The sequence below is a fragment of the Rhinichthys klamathensis genome, unplaced genomic scaffold, assembly GCF_029890125.1.
Source record: "Rhinichthys klamathensis goyatoka isolate OS25496 unplaced genomic scaffold, OSU_Roscu_1.1 h1tg000281l_1, whole genome shotgun sequence".
Taxonomy (NCBI): Eukaryota; Metazoa; Chordata; class Actinopteri; order Cypriniformes; family Leuciscidae; genus Rhinichthys; species Rhinichthys klamathensis.
In genome coordinates, this window is record NW_026606800.1 from 156,996 (window position 1) to 170,587 (window position 13,592).

At 37.9% G+C, this 13,592-nt stretch overlaps 1 long non-coding RNA gene across 3 annotated transcripts in view; it reads left to right on the top strand.

Moving 5' to 3' along the window:
• The first annotated feature begins 2,604 nt into the window (after window positions 1-2,604).
• LOC130103278 (uncharacterized) overlaps window positions 2,605-13,592 on the top strand; it is a 46,064-nt gene continuing 35,076 nt past the window's right edge. For all 3 annotated transcript variants that reach the window (XR_008809334.1, XR_008809335.1, XR_008809333.1), the window contains exon 1: window positions 2,605-2,639. This is a non-coding gene — a long non-coding RNA (uncharacterized LOC130103278). The remainder of the gene's footprint in view (window positions 2,640-13,592) is intronic.

Genomic DNA, 13,592 nt, shown 5'->3' on the forward strand with positions numbered 1-13,592 from the left:
TAAAAGGTCGGAGAATCAGCTCTTTTGTTCTGAATTCATGTCGAGACCGTATCCTGGTGCGAGCGTAAGCTTTCACTGAACCACAGACGTCCTGCAGCGGTGTCCTGACAGCATGAAGATCGGGATGATACGATAAATCACATTGTGTCTCATGCTCCACCACCTTTACTCGAGATCATTTCAGCCACATTTGTATCAGATGACTTCAGCGTGATGCCAAGTCCTGATCCGGTTAGAAAAGGTTTTTGTCTGTAAGAATTGCCACAAATGAAAACAACAGTTTATTCAATAGGTTGTACTGTGTTAAGGTCCTGTGGCACATATCATTTTTGTTTCTAGCTGTATTTTCAACTAATCTGTTAACTAAACCATGGGATTGACTGCTCATCCAAACTGAAAAGCAATCGGTCCAACTGAGCTTGATCCGAATTAACATTTGATCAGATTGGAAAAATGTAAGCAGGTAAACACTTGAATCCAACTATTTTCTCACAGTGCCGTGATGCGTCTGTTTACACACATTTTATGTCTTACAAATGTACGTATATTTATATCTTACAAACTGGTCAGACTAAATATTTCATGGAAATGCTCTTCTGACGTATTTGGCAGCTTTATTTTTAGGTGTGTCAAAGGCAAAATATACTCACTGGTTGCTCTGGTGTCATTATAGCAGACGCAGCGATTGCACTATGCATGTGCTCATTAGTTAAATGCACATGTAAATGCAATATTTGAAATTCAATGCAAAGTTTAGGGTTCATATAAACAACTTTATAAGGGAAATCGGTTTGGATTCATTCTGATTGACAAAAATTATGTAAACATGCCTAATTTTGGATCAGCTGAACGTTTGACACCAAAATATATGTTTATCTCTTTTTTTCACATCAAATTAAATATAGTGTCTTCCTGAATCTTGATTTGTAACCCTAGACTGATGGATTCAGTTACAAGAACAGGCCCGTGTGTAATTATTAGCTGTGACAATTTGCATGAATTTATGCAATGCTTCTTACTTGTCCCACAAAAAAAAAAAAAAATATATATATATTTATAATGCTCATTGCAAAGCTGCATAATTATATTCACGATAGAAAAAGTGCAAATGACTTTACTTGTGTTAAACATCCCATCTAGATTTGATTTCTTAATAAGCAACCTAAAAAGCTTTTGTTTTATGATTTACTGATAAACAGATGAATTTTGTGTGTGGATGTACAGTATGTACTGTTCAGTTGCAATCAGCTTTGAGTAATCATACAGTAGAATACAATGGAACAGTTATAGTATAAAATTGATTAAATGCATTAATGAAGTCAATATTTAATCAATTGTACGTGTTAATGCATTAACTTTGACAGCCCAAGTTTTGATCAATAACAGTGTTACATAATGTACACCATGTTTTCAAAACGAGACATTTCTTTTTAAGCACCCCTTCCAAATGTGAAGTTTCACACACAAAGAGGCGATTACTTCAAAAGAGCATTTTTGCTGAGCACAGTGAAGCACGTCAGCAGAACTGACATAGCGCAGGTCCGTGTGAGGTCTGGTTTAAAATGGCTGTCAGAAAGGGAGACCCAGCGTTTAGTGTCTGTTTATAGACGTTAAGCTAGTGAACGGAGGGAGGAGTGCGGATACTACACCTTAAGGGCATTTTTCCCTCTGGCATTTTACTGGCTGTGGCGTCATACTGCTAGCAGCATCAAAACACCGGCAGCTTTTCTGAGCTGACAAGATGAAGGGAACATTAAGAGGGCCGGTGTGTTTGGTGAGAGAGCATCACCAGCGCAGGAGATACTCAAAGCTGGACTACTGCGCTGGACTACTGGCAAACAGATGAGCCATCGACAGACTTCCAAGCTTGAAAAAAGTATTTTTATGTGTATTTTGACTGTCAGTTTTTAGAGGCAGGATTCAAATTTGAATGAACGAAGTGCTTTGGTATATGAGGGAGAGAAAGTGTACACTATATTAGAAATAAAAGGTTCATCGGGGTTCTATAGAACCCTGAATCAGTTAAGCCAAAAAGGTTCCATTTGTCTTAAATGATTGCATAATTCATGTTTAACAGGTTATATGATTTTTTTATGATGTTTACAAGCTGTTTAGTAAAATTTTAACAAAATAAAAAAATATTTAAAACTAAATTAATTAAAATTAAATCCATAAAACGATTCCATGCTGGAACCTCCAAAAGGTTCCATATACTGTGTGAAGCACCTGACAGAACCTATAAAACCTTTTTTTTGTAGGAGTGTCTTGGTCTCCAACCCCAAAAGGCCGTTTATAGACCGTCTGATTTATGCACACAAAAATGGCAAGAGCTTTCTGAAAATGCTAAAGGTCAATCTGACTTTACACAATTTCCAAGATTCAGGCGCAGAGGTTTTTATCAGTCCGCCAGAAAACAAAGTCAAGTTCCCAGGCTTCTTCAATGAGAGCTTCTGAGGAACATCTACTCCATGGGTTAGTAACTGGTTAATATTTACATTATTTAGTTGTTTATCACAAAAATTGAAGAAATTGAATGCCAAACTATTCTCTTGCAGTAGTCGTTCCTCATCGTTGTATCATTTGGAAACCAAAGTGTGGCGAAACAAGCCAAGAGGAAAGTGCTGCACTTGAGCTGTAAGGTACGGGTTGGTCTACTTTTCTTGATGTATTTTGTTTTCAGAAAATAACTTTTTTAGAAGAGTCAAAGTTGGGTAAATTAAGAAAACTTGCTGATAGATTTAGCTATTTTTAAAAAAGTTGTTTATTTGTTTTATAGCACAAATAAGGCTAAAAAAGCAACTCCTTTTTCCATTTCACCAGTCAGTTGAATAAAATATGCTAAAAGAAGACTGTGAATACAAGCAGTTCAGTGACAAGGTGATAAGAGACTGAATTTTTCTTTTTTTATTATTATTTTACCTGTAATATAATCTGCGAAACAAGATCTGCTCCAGACGTACGCATGTTTAGATGTAGGTTTCCACAGACTTCTCTTATCATGTTGTCACTGAATTCCTTGATTCCACTGTCTTATTAGAGCTTATATTATTCATTGTGTGTATTCATGTGTAGACATGTTTCCCTTTTCAAAAACAGCCAAATCTATTGGAAATTTCTGTCATTTTCCACATAAATTAATTGGTTATGATAACAGGTATTTGTGTGTGTGTGTATATATAGTCCTCCTCACTTACTTTAGTAGGTTGCAAAGTGTTTGAACTTTCTATTCATCAAAGAATCCTGAAAAAAAAGTATCACGGTTTCCAATAAAATATGAAGCAGCACAACTGTTTTCAACATTGATAATAATCAGAAATGTTTCTTGAGCAGCAAATTAGAATTAATGTGACACTGAGTAATGATGCTGAAAATTCAGCTTTGATCACAGGAATAAATTGCATTTTAAAATATAGGTAGACAGAAAACAGTTATTTTAAAGTGCCCCTATTATGCTTGTTCAGATATTACCTTTCATGCAGCGTGTAATATCTGTTTGTGAATGTAAAAGGTCTTCAAAGTTTTAAAGATCAAAGTGCAAGATACATTTATTGTCTCTCAAAAGAAAGAATAGATTCTGAACTGCTGAAACAGGTCGTCAGTAATTCCAGTCCTCTGTAACATTCATACGCAACAATGGAACAAATTTGCATAATGCCCACCTATGGTCTTCATTGGCTGCGGGCGAACAGCGTCTACTTTGACCCGCCCTCGAACACTGTAGCTGGTTTGTGTTGTGTACATGTCGAGAAAACACTGTTTTCTGCTCTGCAAAAGCAAATTCTCTTTGTGAACACTTCCAAAGGATGAGGATGTGAAGAGTCAGTGGTTAAAATGACCACAGCGATACAACAGCTGTATAACCTTAGACGATTGCTTCTCGCGGGATTTGCAAAAGGCTTATCCATTGACAGTACCCACTTTATTTGGACCAATTTGCTAACAACCTGTAAGTATAATTAATTATTGATGTATAGGCCCTTTTTCAGGGTTCGTATGGGTGCTTGAAATCCTTGAAAATGCTTGAATTTTGATGTTGTGTTTTCAAGGTTTGAAAAGTGCTTAAATTTTGGATAAAATGCTTGAAAATGCTTGAAATTGTAACTATTTATTTCACAACAAATACCTATCTGACTTTTGTGTTTTGTGTTTGTTGATTAAATGGAGAAATAAAATGTAGCCCTTCAGATACAGAGCGATTTGCGCTACGCTGGCCAGAGCAAAAGTAGGCGGAGTAATCGTCACAGAGTGCAGCGGCAAAAGTTGAACTATTTTTAACTTTGACCTAACTCGCCAATGCTGTGCTCCGCTTTGGTCGAGGCAGCAACAAAACGTCCTCGCGCGGTGCAAGCCATTGAAATAAATGGGTTTCATAGCGCAGCACATTCCGCGTCCTGTCTGAAAGGGCCATTAGTGACTGAAAGTACTTGGTGTGATAATGTAAAGTTAGTATTGCATGTCCGTTATGGCACGTTCATCTGTGGAATATGCAGTGAACATAGCCAAAATTACAGCACAGTAACTGTAACGTTAACTACCCGCAAATTAAAACCTGCAAACGTTAGATAAAACGTTTCGTGTCAGATGGAGTGTCATACAGGTAGCCTATACTGTAAGGTTGAGGATGGCCTTATGCAATATTTACACTGCTGTATTCCAGTAGTTAAATGTATATGTCTTGGCAATGAAATACTTTTTTTTATTTTATTTTTTATTAATATAGGCTATTTATCAGGCAGGTGCCTGTGCACTGTCAGAGTCTTCTGGGTTAAAATTGAATTACAGGTTGTTGTTGCACTGTCTCAGATTTGGTTCAAACCTTGTCTATATCAAGAATGTGTGCCAAAACCAAGGGCTGTAAAATATTTCTGTTCAAATATTGAAAATCACATTATCTGGGAAGCAATATTTGGACATTAATATAATGAAAAGTGTTATTCATAGGCATTATCTACTTAGACAGTGATACATTTTGAAAAATAAAACTTGAGATTTGCTTAAATATCTGATCCTTCTGCTATTACGCAACACAATTTTGGCTGTTTATAGCATTACCTTTTTTAATGTGATAATAACACTAAATAATCATTTTGACTATGTATTGGTAATTTACAGTGGTGTAAGGTGCTGGAAAAAGTTTTAAAATGGACCTTGAAAGTGCTTGAATTTGACCTTGGAAAAGGTGTACGAACCCTGTTTTTTTCTACTGGGTGTCAAAATACGTAGTTTTATATTTTGTTGGTCTCTGGCTAACCGGCTAACTTACGTTATTACTGTCTTAAGCCCTATTCGGACTGGGGCTAGTTTAACATGGAGAGGTGGGGTAATGTAATTTTACCACAGGACGTCTGTAATAATAATGGCCAATTCGCACGGGATAAGATATCTCGATTTACGCACCGCCGTCACCACCCTGTCATGTGCGCAGACACATGTATATAACCCATATTTGTATATAAAACAGTTAAGTCTGGTCAGATGCCTTAAATAAATTTAGATTGTATTATGTTGGTAAATAGGCACTTATCTAACGCTAAAAGAAGTTTTGTGCCTCTAAAAAGTGCTTTCGACCTTCTTTTTGATCTGGTATGTGGAAAACACTTGAGTTTTGCCTCAGACTTGTCCCACCGTAGCCTGACTTCATCATACTCATATTCTAGTCAGAATGTGAGTCTGATACTGCTCCATAGGGCTTTGATTATGAGGCATGTCTTAACCGAACCAGAAAAAAAAAAAACTCTGCACTCAATTGGATAGACGTACAACCAATCAGAGCAACACAGTAAGTGTTTTTTTTATGAGCTACAAAGTTGTCATCAGAACTCAACTACACTCACGCTGGAAGAAGTAGTAATGAGTGTTGTTGCTTCTTTTACTTGGTCCTCTATGAGTGCGAGTGTGCGACCAAAGGAGAAACCACAACGACCACAGGGCTTTCATTGCGTCCCATCTTCTTAGCGACCATCGGAGCCAGCTGATAAAATAAACTTTTGCAGAATCCCGTAGGAAGGACGGCAAACACATCTTTCCGACAGACAAATACCTTGATTGCAGTTCTCTGTTCATCTTTTAAAAATGAATGCGCTGTCGATTTCTTTTACAAAAGACGCGATAGCGGAATCTATAACGTTACATCTCAATTCTCCAGCTGCAGTCATCTCTGAGGGAAACCAGTTCAACCCAAGCACTCTTTGATAACGTGATGATTACGTAACTGCAGATCATCTGTCCATCATCGTATAAAGCCCGCCCTGGCAATTTGATTGGCCCGACTAATTCTGAACCGATCATAATTACTCCTCAATGGATCGAGTCCAGACCGAACTTCCCGAACAAAAAATTTTGTGGGCGGGGTTCGGGCTGGCATCCAGGCTAGTCCCACCGCATAGAACGAAACTGAATGGTTTTTCAAGCACCTCCATACTTGAAAAACCACAGAAAACTACTTTTAAACAGGAAATGACGGAATATTTACGTACATACGTACTATTCGCACGGGATTAGTATTACCTGAGGTAGTTTTTCCAGGCCTTTTCACTGAAGGTAAAAGTCGCTGTAATCTTTACTGACATTGTCCGAGATGGCACATTCGGACGGGACTTAAATCACTGAGACACTCTGGTAATTATTACTTTACCCCACCTCTCCATGTTAAACTAGTCCCGTCCGAATAGGGCTTTACTGAAATACTTCTGCTAAGCAGCTTTGGGCAACTATTACCTAAAACTGTGTCTATTTATGCAGATTGACGTTCTTGAGTAATGATAAAGAATGGAGCAAGATTTGTTATACAAACTATAATGTTACATCAGTCATTCACTTTAGTGCTCGGCTTACATATGCGCTGTTATTGATACAGTTCCCACATATGCACCTCAATAAATAAGAAATATACACATCGGCTTGTTGATGCACATACACTTGTTAACACTGATGGTGAGGATTTACAGTTGCAACATCTCATAATGTATGACAAACTGAATAGCATATCACTGAGCAGGGGCGTCGGACTGGGGGTAAAACTAGTAGCCTACTGATTACCAGGGCCCCAAGAGGAGAGAGGGCCTTTGTAAAGTCTGGAATATATTTTATTTTACCTGGATATTTTCATTTCCTAATTCAATTTAATGAATGTCAGATGAAATGTAAAGTTAGTGTATTGGCTGAATAACTTGGTTGATTGACTGACTACATTTTGTATACAAAAAAGTAAAGACTATCTAAGGTCTCACGGTCTGTCTCAAATGGTTTAGTCCATCTGCACGCATTTTGTTTATGTTAGTTAGTTGAGCATCTGGTGGAGCGCAAACTTCTGCTGTAGAAATGTCTTTTTCAAAGAAAACCAAATCAGTCCACCAAAAAAAAAAAAGGAGAGAAGGAAAGAAAACAAAATGAGGGGAAACAATTGGTAACTGACTTCTTTTCAAAGAAAGGTGAGCACAAACTAGAACACATAATCTATAGTGCTAAACTGCTTGAATATCTTTGCGATCATTACTGCTAAAAATGAACTGAAACAACCCATTGAAAGAGCAGAACATACACTTTCAGATGATAATTTGGCTATACATGTAATCTGAGGTAAAGGCTAAATAAATAAACTGTACACTAATAATGCTGTTTGCATACAAGACACCATTATAATAGCCTAATTTGAAACTTAAATTGAGGAACATGGGAGCCCATCAGGACTGCCTATGCATAGGGCCCAGGAGAAACGTCCTGCTCGAGTCGTCCTTGCGATGAAGGTTTGGGTTGAATAACTAGTTCTTATAATGTTTCATCATTGGACGGTAAAATCAACGCCATCGTTACTGTCTTTACAGTGTGTACAATCGCTGAGCTTTAGGAAGCCTCCAAAGCTGAAATTCAGTTATGGTAAGGGGTGTTTGGTTTCGTAGACTCGCTGTAAGCGATAGACCAATCACAACAGACTGGGCCGTCTGACAAATCAGAGCAGAGCAGGCTCACGGAAAGGAGGGATTTAGAGAGAATGAACCTTTGGACGAGTCATTTTAAGGCCCTGATATGCTCTTTTTCGTTCTTTGCTAAGGGGTAAAAGAAGTTTGAAATACGTGAGCAGCGATATACTGTTAGCGAACATCCGACGCCGCACACACTGCTAACTCTGAGAGCGGCGTTTAGATGAATATTGTAAATAGGTGTTTACCAGCCGGAGAGAACTTTTCTGGAAAGATCTCTGGCAAGTTGTTTTGAACTCCAATTGAAATTCGTTTTGGCCTGATTTTGTTCGAAATTGCGTCCCATCAGTTCGTTCTTCGATTTCACTTAAAGTATTTCGGGGCCGGAGTCTTTGAGAAATGAGGTGATGTGCAATGTATATGAGAAAACAAAGTTGTTGTTTTGTTTACTTTTGATGCATGTATGCAAACCTGTTATAGGAGACCTCCAAAACAAAACCAGGAACCTTTAAAATAGCATAATAGGGGCACTTTAAATTGTAATAATATTTCACAATATCACTATTTCACTGTATTTTTGAGCAAATAATGGTCTTGGTGAGCAGCGGAGACTAATTTGTTTAGTTTTTTTGTTTGTTTTTTACGTCACTTTGCTGCTAAAGAAACATTTCTTATTATCAATGTTTAAAACAGTAGACAACCTTGCTGAGAATTCAGGGCCAAGAACGGTTTGTAATCATGCCGTGCCGAACCAAGCTCAATTGGAAATATAACTGGGATCGCTCCTTGCCGTTCGCCCAACAGTGGAAAAGCAGTTTTAGATTTAAATAGGCTACTGAAATTATGAGTAGCTTGTGGTCTGGCAAACTAGTTTCAGGCTTTTTTCCATATTTGGTTCAGTGTCTTGGTCCTGGGCTTGATTCCACCCCCAGTCCCTATTGTACCACTGAGTACCACTGTGAATACTAGTACAAGCTTTTTTTTACTTGGTAACCCCTCAGGACGAGATGTCAGTGTCGCTGTTTTATTCATGTTTTGCAGCTTTGGTTTTACCACAAGAACATTACACGCACTAGCATTTTTCTGTGCTGGTGTATTGCAAGAGGGCAATTTATTTGACATTTTCAGCTTTCAGAAATGCCTTATTATAGTAAAATACCATTAAAAAAAAAAATGTGTGGCCTGGAACATGCAATTAAGCAAATAGTCATAATAGTGGTGCATTTCCACATGTGAGGATGGATTGCATTCAAACCATCTGTAAACTATACCAGAGTTCAAAAGTTTTTACAAGTTTAGATAACCGTTTTCGCAACAATCCAAACCCGAAGCCTGCATCTAAAGCTTTAGTGTGAAATCGCCCTCAAAGTAGCTTCCCCAGCACTGCTTGAGATGATTTTGTGTGTGGATTGCCAGCTGGTTTTGGTTTATGTTGTACATACAGTATCTGTCAGTAAATGGGAGTTTGAGCCCCGGTGAAGGAGATACAGTCACAAGAGCCGAGAGCTGTGAAAGCCTCCGTCGGGACACACACACGCACATACACACTGTGCTGGGACACGGACACCTGCTCAATAACGAGGGAAAGGGAGGAGAGGTTGGAGCGATGGTGGATAGACTAAATCCTTTTTTCCATCATTACCTCAGTCCCGGCCCAGCGATGGCTTCTCTTCAGAACACTCTCTGCCTTCTGCTCGTTTAATTAGTCTCAGAGCTGCTCTCTCTCTCTCTCTCACACACACACACACACACACACTCACACACGCACTTTAGCTCTCAAATACACTTCTCGATCACTCCTGTAACCTTGCTGTTCTCTGTTAACTCAAAACCCTTCCTATGTTCCCCACATTTTCTCCATTTCTCTGTCTCCCTTTAGAAGTCACATTATACAGTGGGATCCAAAAGTCTGAGACCAAGTTGGAAATGGGTGATTTATTATTATTATTATTCAAACCTGGAAATAAACAGAATTAGGATTTTAAGATTTTAAACAAAGTAAAGTTATGACAGAAGCTCAAGATGCTCATCTATCTATCTATCTATCTATCTATCTATCTATCTATCTATCTATCTATCTATCTATCTATCTATCTATCTATCTATCTATCTATCTATCTATCTATCTATCTATCTGTCTATCTATCTGTCTGTCTGTCTGTTCATCTATCTGTCTGTATCTTCATCTATCTATCTATCTATCTATCTATCTATCTATCTATCTATCTATCTATCTATCTATCTATCTATATATATATATATCTACCTATCTACCTATCTATCGGTCTCTTCATTTATCTATCTGTCTGTCTGTTCATCTATCTGTCTGTATCTTCATCTATCTATCTATCTATCTATCTATCTGTCTGTCTGTTCATCTCTTTGTCTGTCTGTGTGTGTTCATCTATCTGTCTGTCTGTCTGTCTGTCTGTTAATCTCTATCTGTCTGTTTATCTATCTATCTATCTATCTATCTATCTATCTATCTATCTATCTATCTATCTATCTATCTATCTATCTATCTATCTATCTATCTATCTATCTATCTGTCTGTCTATTCATCGATCCACTGCATATACATTTGTTATAACTACAAACTAAGTTTCCCCCCTTTTTGTTTATCTCTCTGTCTGTTGTTATTGTTCTGTTTATCTATCTATAGTTCCATCTATCCATCCATCCATTCTCCGATTAATGCTCCTCTTCTCAAAGTATTTTTCTGGCATGATTGTTTTACATACAATTATCATATACATACAAGAATCATTACACACAAAAAACAGTGACAGAAAATAATTAGGTGCCAGTAGTATTAAAAATAATAAAAGCATTCTCTCTTTCCCTCTGTGTATGACCCTGTGGTTCTGACCCGTCCGTACCCTCTATTGAGACGGTTCTCTTCAGTCCAGTCTTCTGCTCCGGGCCTTCTGACTGTTCACCCCTCATCGCCCGGCCTACACCTCCCCATGATCTTTCGAGTTCATCCCTCCATCCGCTGTCATTGCTCTTCAGAGGCTTTGTTTTCTCGCTGTCAGAAATGAATAATTTTGAAAGTGTTTTGAGCTGTTTTGAATATCTGATGTTTTTTAGCATATTATTAGTGCCTGGCACACAGAGCAAGTGCAGAATGTGAATTTAAATGAGTTTAAAATCTGATCTGAGATCCTGTTTACTGTCGAGCTAAAACATTTAGTGCCTGTGTTCGCTCCGGCACTGCGAGGAAAGTTTGGGTAAATTGTTTAATGTGCAGGGCTGGAGGGAAAAGATCGCGAGCAGAGCGAAAAGCAAACAGAGAGACAGAACTGCACTCCTTCAGTCTGTCTGTCTCTCCTCTCTGTTCTCTGCGTCTGAAAGAGACGCGCTGGTGTGATAGAGTTCACGCTGACAGCCTGACACCACTCATCTGTCTCCTGAGAGTCAATCATTCCAGACAGGTACCATTACTCAAACACACACACACACACACACACACCAGCCAGAACACGCACGAGAACGCACACCGAACAGGAAAGTCACTCTTTAGCATCTCACACAATCAAAACAACATACATGTGTGTGTTACACACAACTCATTTTAACACACACACACGTAGAAACACATGAACACATCACATATCTGACACATCTCAGATGTAAATCTTGTGATTCAACTTCATGAACACACAATTTTATCAAATTAATCTTTTTAAAGTGGCTCTTGGTTTCAGGAACTAAATTCACTGCAGGTTTATAAGGAGGCCGCTCTCTGTTACACTGAATTACTGTGAATTTTGAGAATTTAATTTTTCTTCTGATTCTATTAATGAAAGTTTCTTCACAACAGCATAAGTGTTCAAAGGGACAATGCCTTCCAAATTGCCTTATTCTGCAAATCAGTATCTCGAAGATGAATTTGGACCTTGATACACTTTGCATTAGGACACTGATGACTGTCCAGCGAAACAGTTTCAACAATGCTGTACACGCCAAGATCAATATGGTATGATTTTGTTTATATTATCATTATTTTGTATCTTTAAAGTGCCATGATGAAATATTATATTGATATAAGATACATTTTCTTAATATAGCACGTTATACAATACAAACTGCTTTACAATTAGCTTTACAATAAATATATGAGCAAATGTGCTTGTCTTCTTCTATAGTTTAGCAGCCGATGATCAATTATTTTGTTACATTCTGGGAGTTTTAGGCCGTTTTGTGCCCTTTAAAGCACTGCAGGAAGGGTGTTTCTCAAAGGGTCGTTGTAAAAAAAAGTGAGTAAATCACTTCTCACAAAGGGCCCGTTCACTTAACGCTGCTATCATCATTTTGAGAAAGTATTTTTGTCCGGTATTTTGAAAAGTATTTTGGTGGTGCATTCTTGTGATTCAATTTGAAGAAATTTCTATTAGAGATATTACCTGGGATTTAAACCCCACAGGAAATGTTTGTTTTACCATGTGCCACAAGCACAGTAGAGAAAGCATGCAATATAATTTGTAAATATATTTGAATCAAAGATATGTAGTCTATGTTGATACAAATCTTAACAGCTGATTTTTAATTTTTCTGCTACATTACCATGAGGTATAGCATCCCAAATCACCAAAACATTATATGATTAAGGTATACTTTATTGTCCCAGAGGGAAATTTGTCTTGGGCTCAAAAATACAGCCACTGCATCACATAAAACAAATAGTAAAATGACAAAATAAAACAATACAATAACACATAAGTTAGAAAGAGGAAAATAATAATAATATATTACTTAGTATTATTTAATAGCTTAATTGCAGAAGGAATGGCTTTTCATGGTGTTCAGACATATAAGAGTAATGAGTAGGGCATATTATGTTTTCCTCCTGATCCTCATTTTTCCTGTATGGTGTAATTTAGCATAATTGAAATGCTGTATGACCATGCAGTAAGGTTAATGTGAATTAATCTCCCTTCAACATTAGCCTATAAGATTTCAAAATGTTTGTTATTTTATTTAACAAAAAATGTGTTTATGATAGTCTTGAATCATACTAAATTACTACAGTTTTTATTGTAGTAAAGGTAAATATGGTGTTTTGGCGGGAACTATGGTAAAGGGAGAGTGATCAGTTCTCAGCAGATGTCGCTGTTGCCACAGTAATACTGACCGGCCGCGCGTGTGCGCGCTCGTTTTCTCCACGTTCATTAACTTGTTTACCAGTTCTGCTGGTGGACTTCCCGGTAAATTGCCTTAACATCAGTTCTGAACGGTAGAAACGGCATCAGTGCGGCGCGTCCTCGGGCTTCGCGCCACCGTGAGCTTCACCGGGCCTCACCTGTCTCGAGCGCTCTTCTAACCCGGAAGCTGCGCGAGTTTAATTATACCAGAGCTGCGGTTCGCGCCAGCAGGGGGCGTTACGAGCACACTGTGATCAAACCAACTGGGCTCTACTGTGGTAGGCCTATTATTGTATTCTCTTTAAGTAGATTTGGATTTCGTATCTAAGTAGATTCATAATGTTTTGTCTATAGCTTACCCGGATACAAATCTACAGCATTGCAATGTTTTTGATAACATTGTAACATAATGCCATGTTTTGTTACTTTTGACATTTGCGTTATTGTAGGGTAATAGCCTACCATGTTTAAGAATCTTGGTGTAAAAAAAAAAAACATGGTGCCACCACCACAGTACTAGTATTTGTAA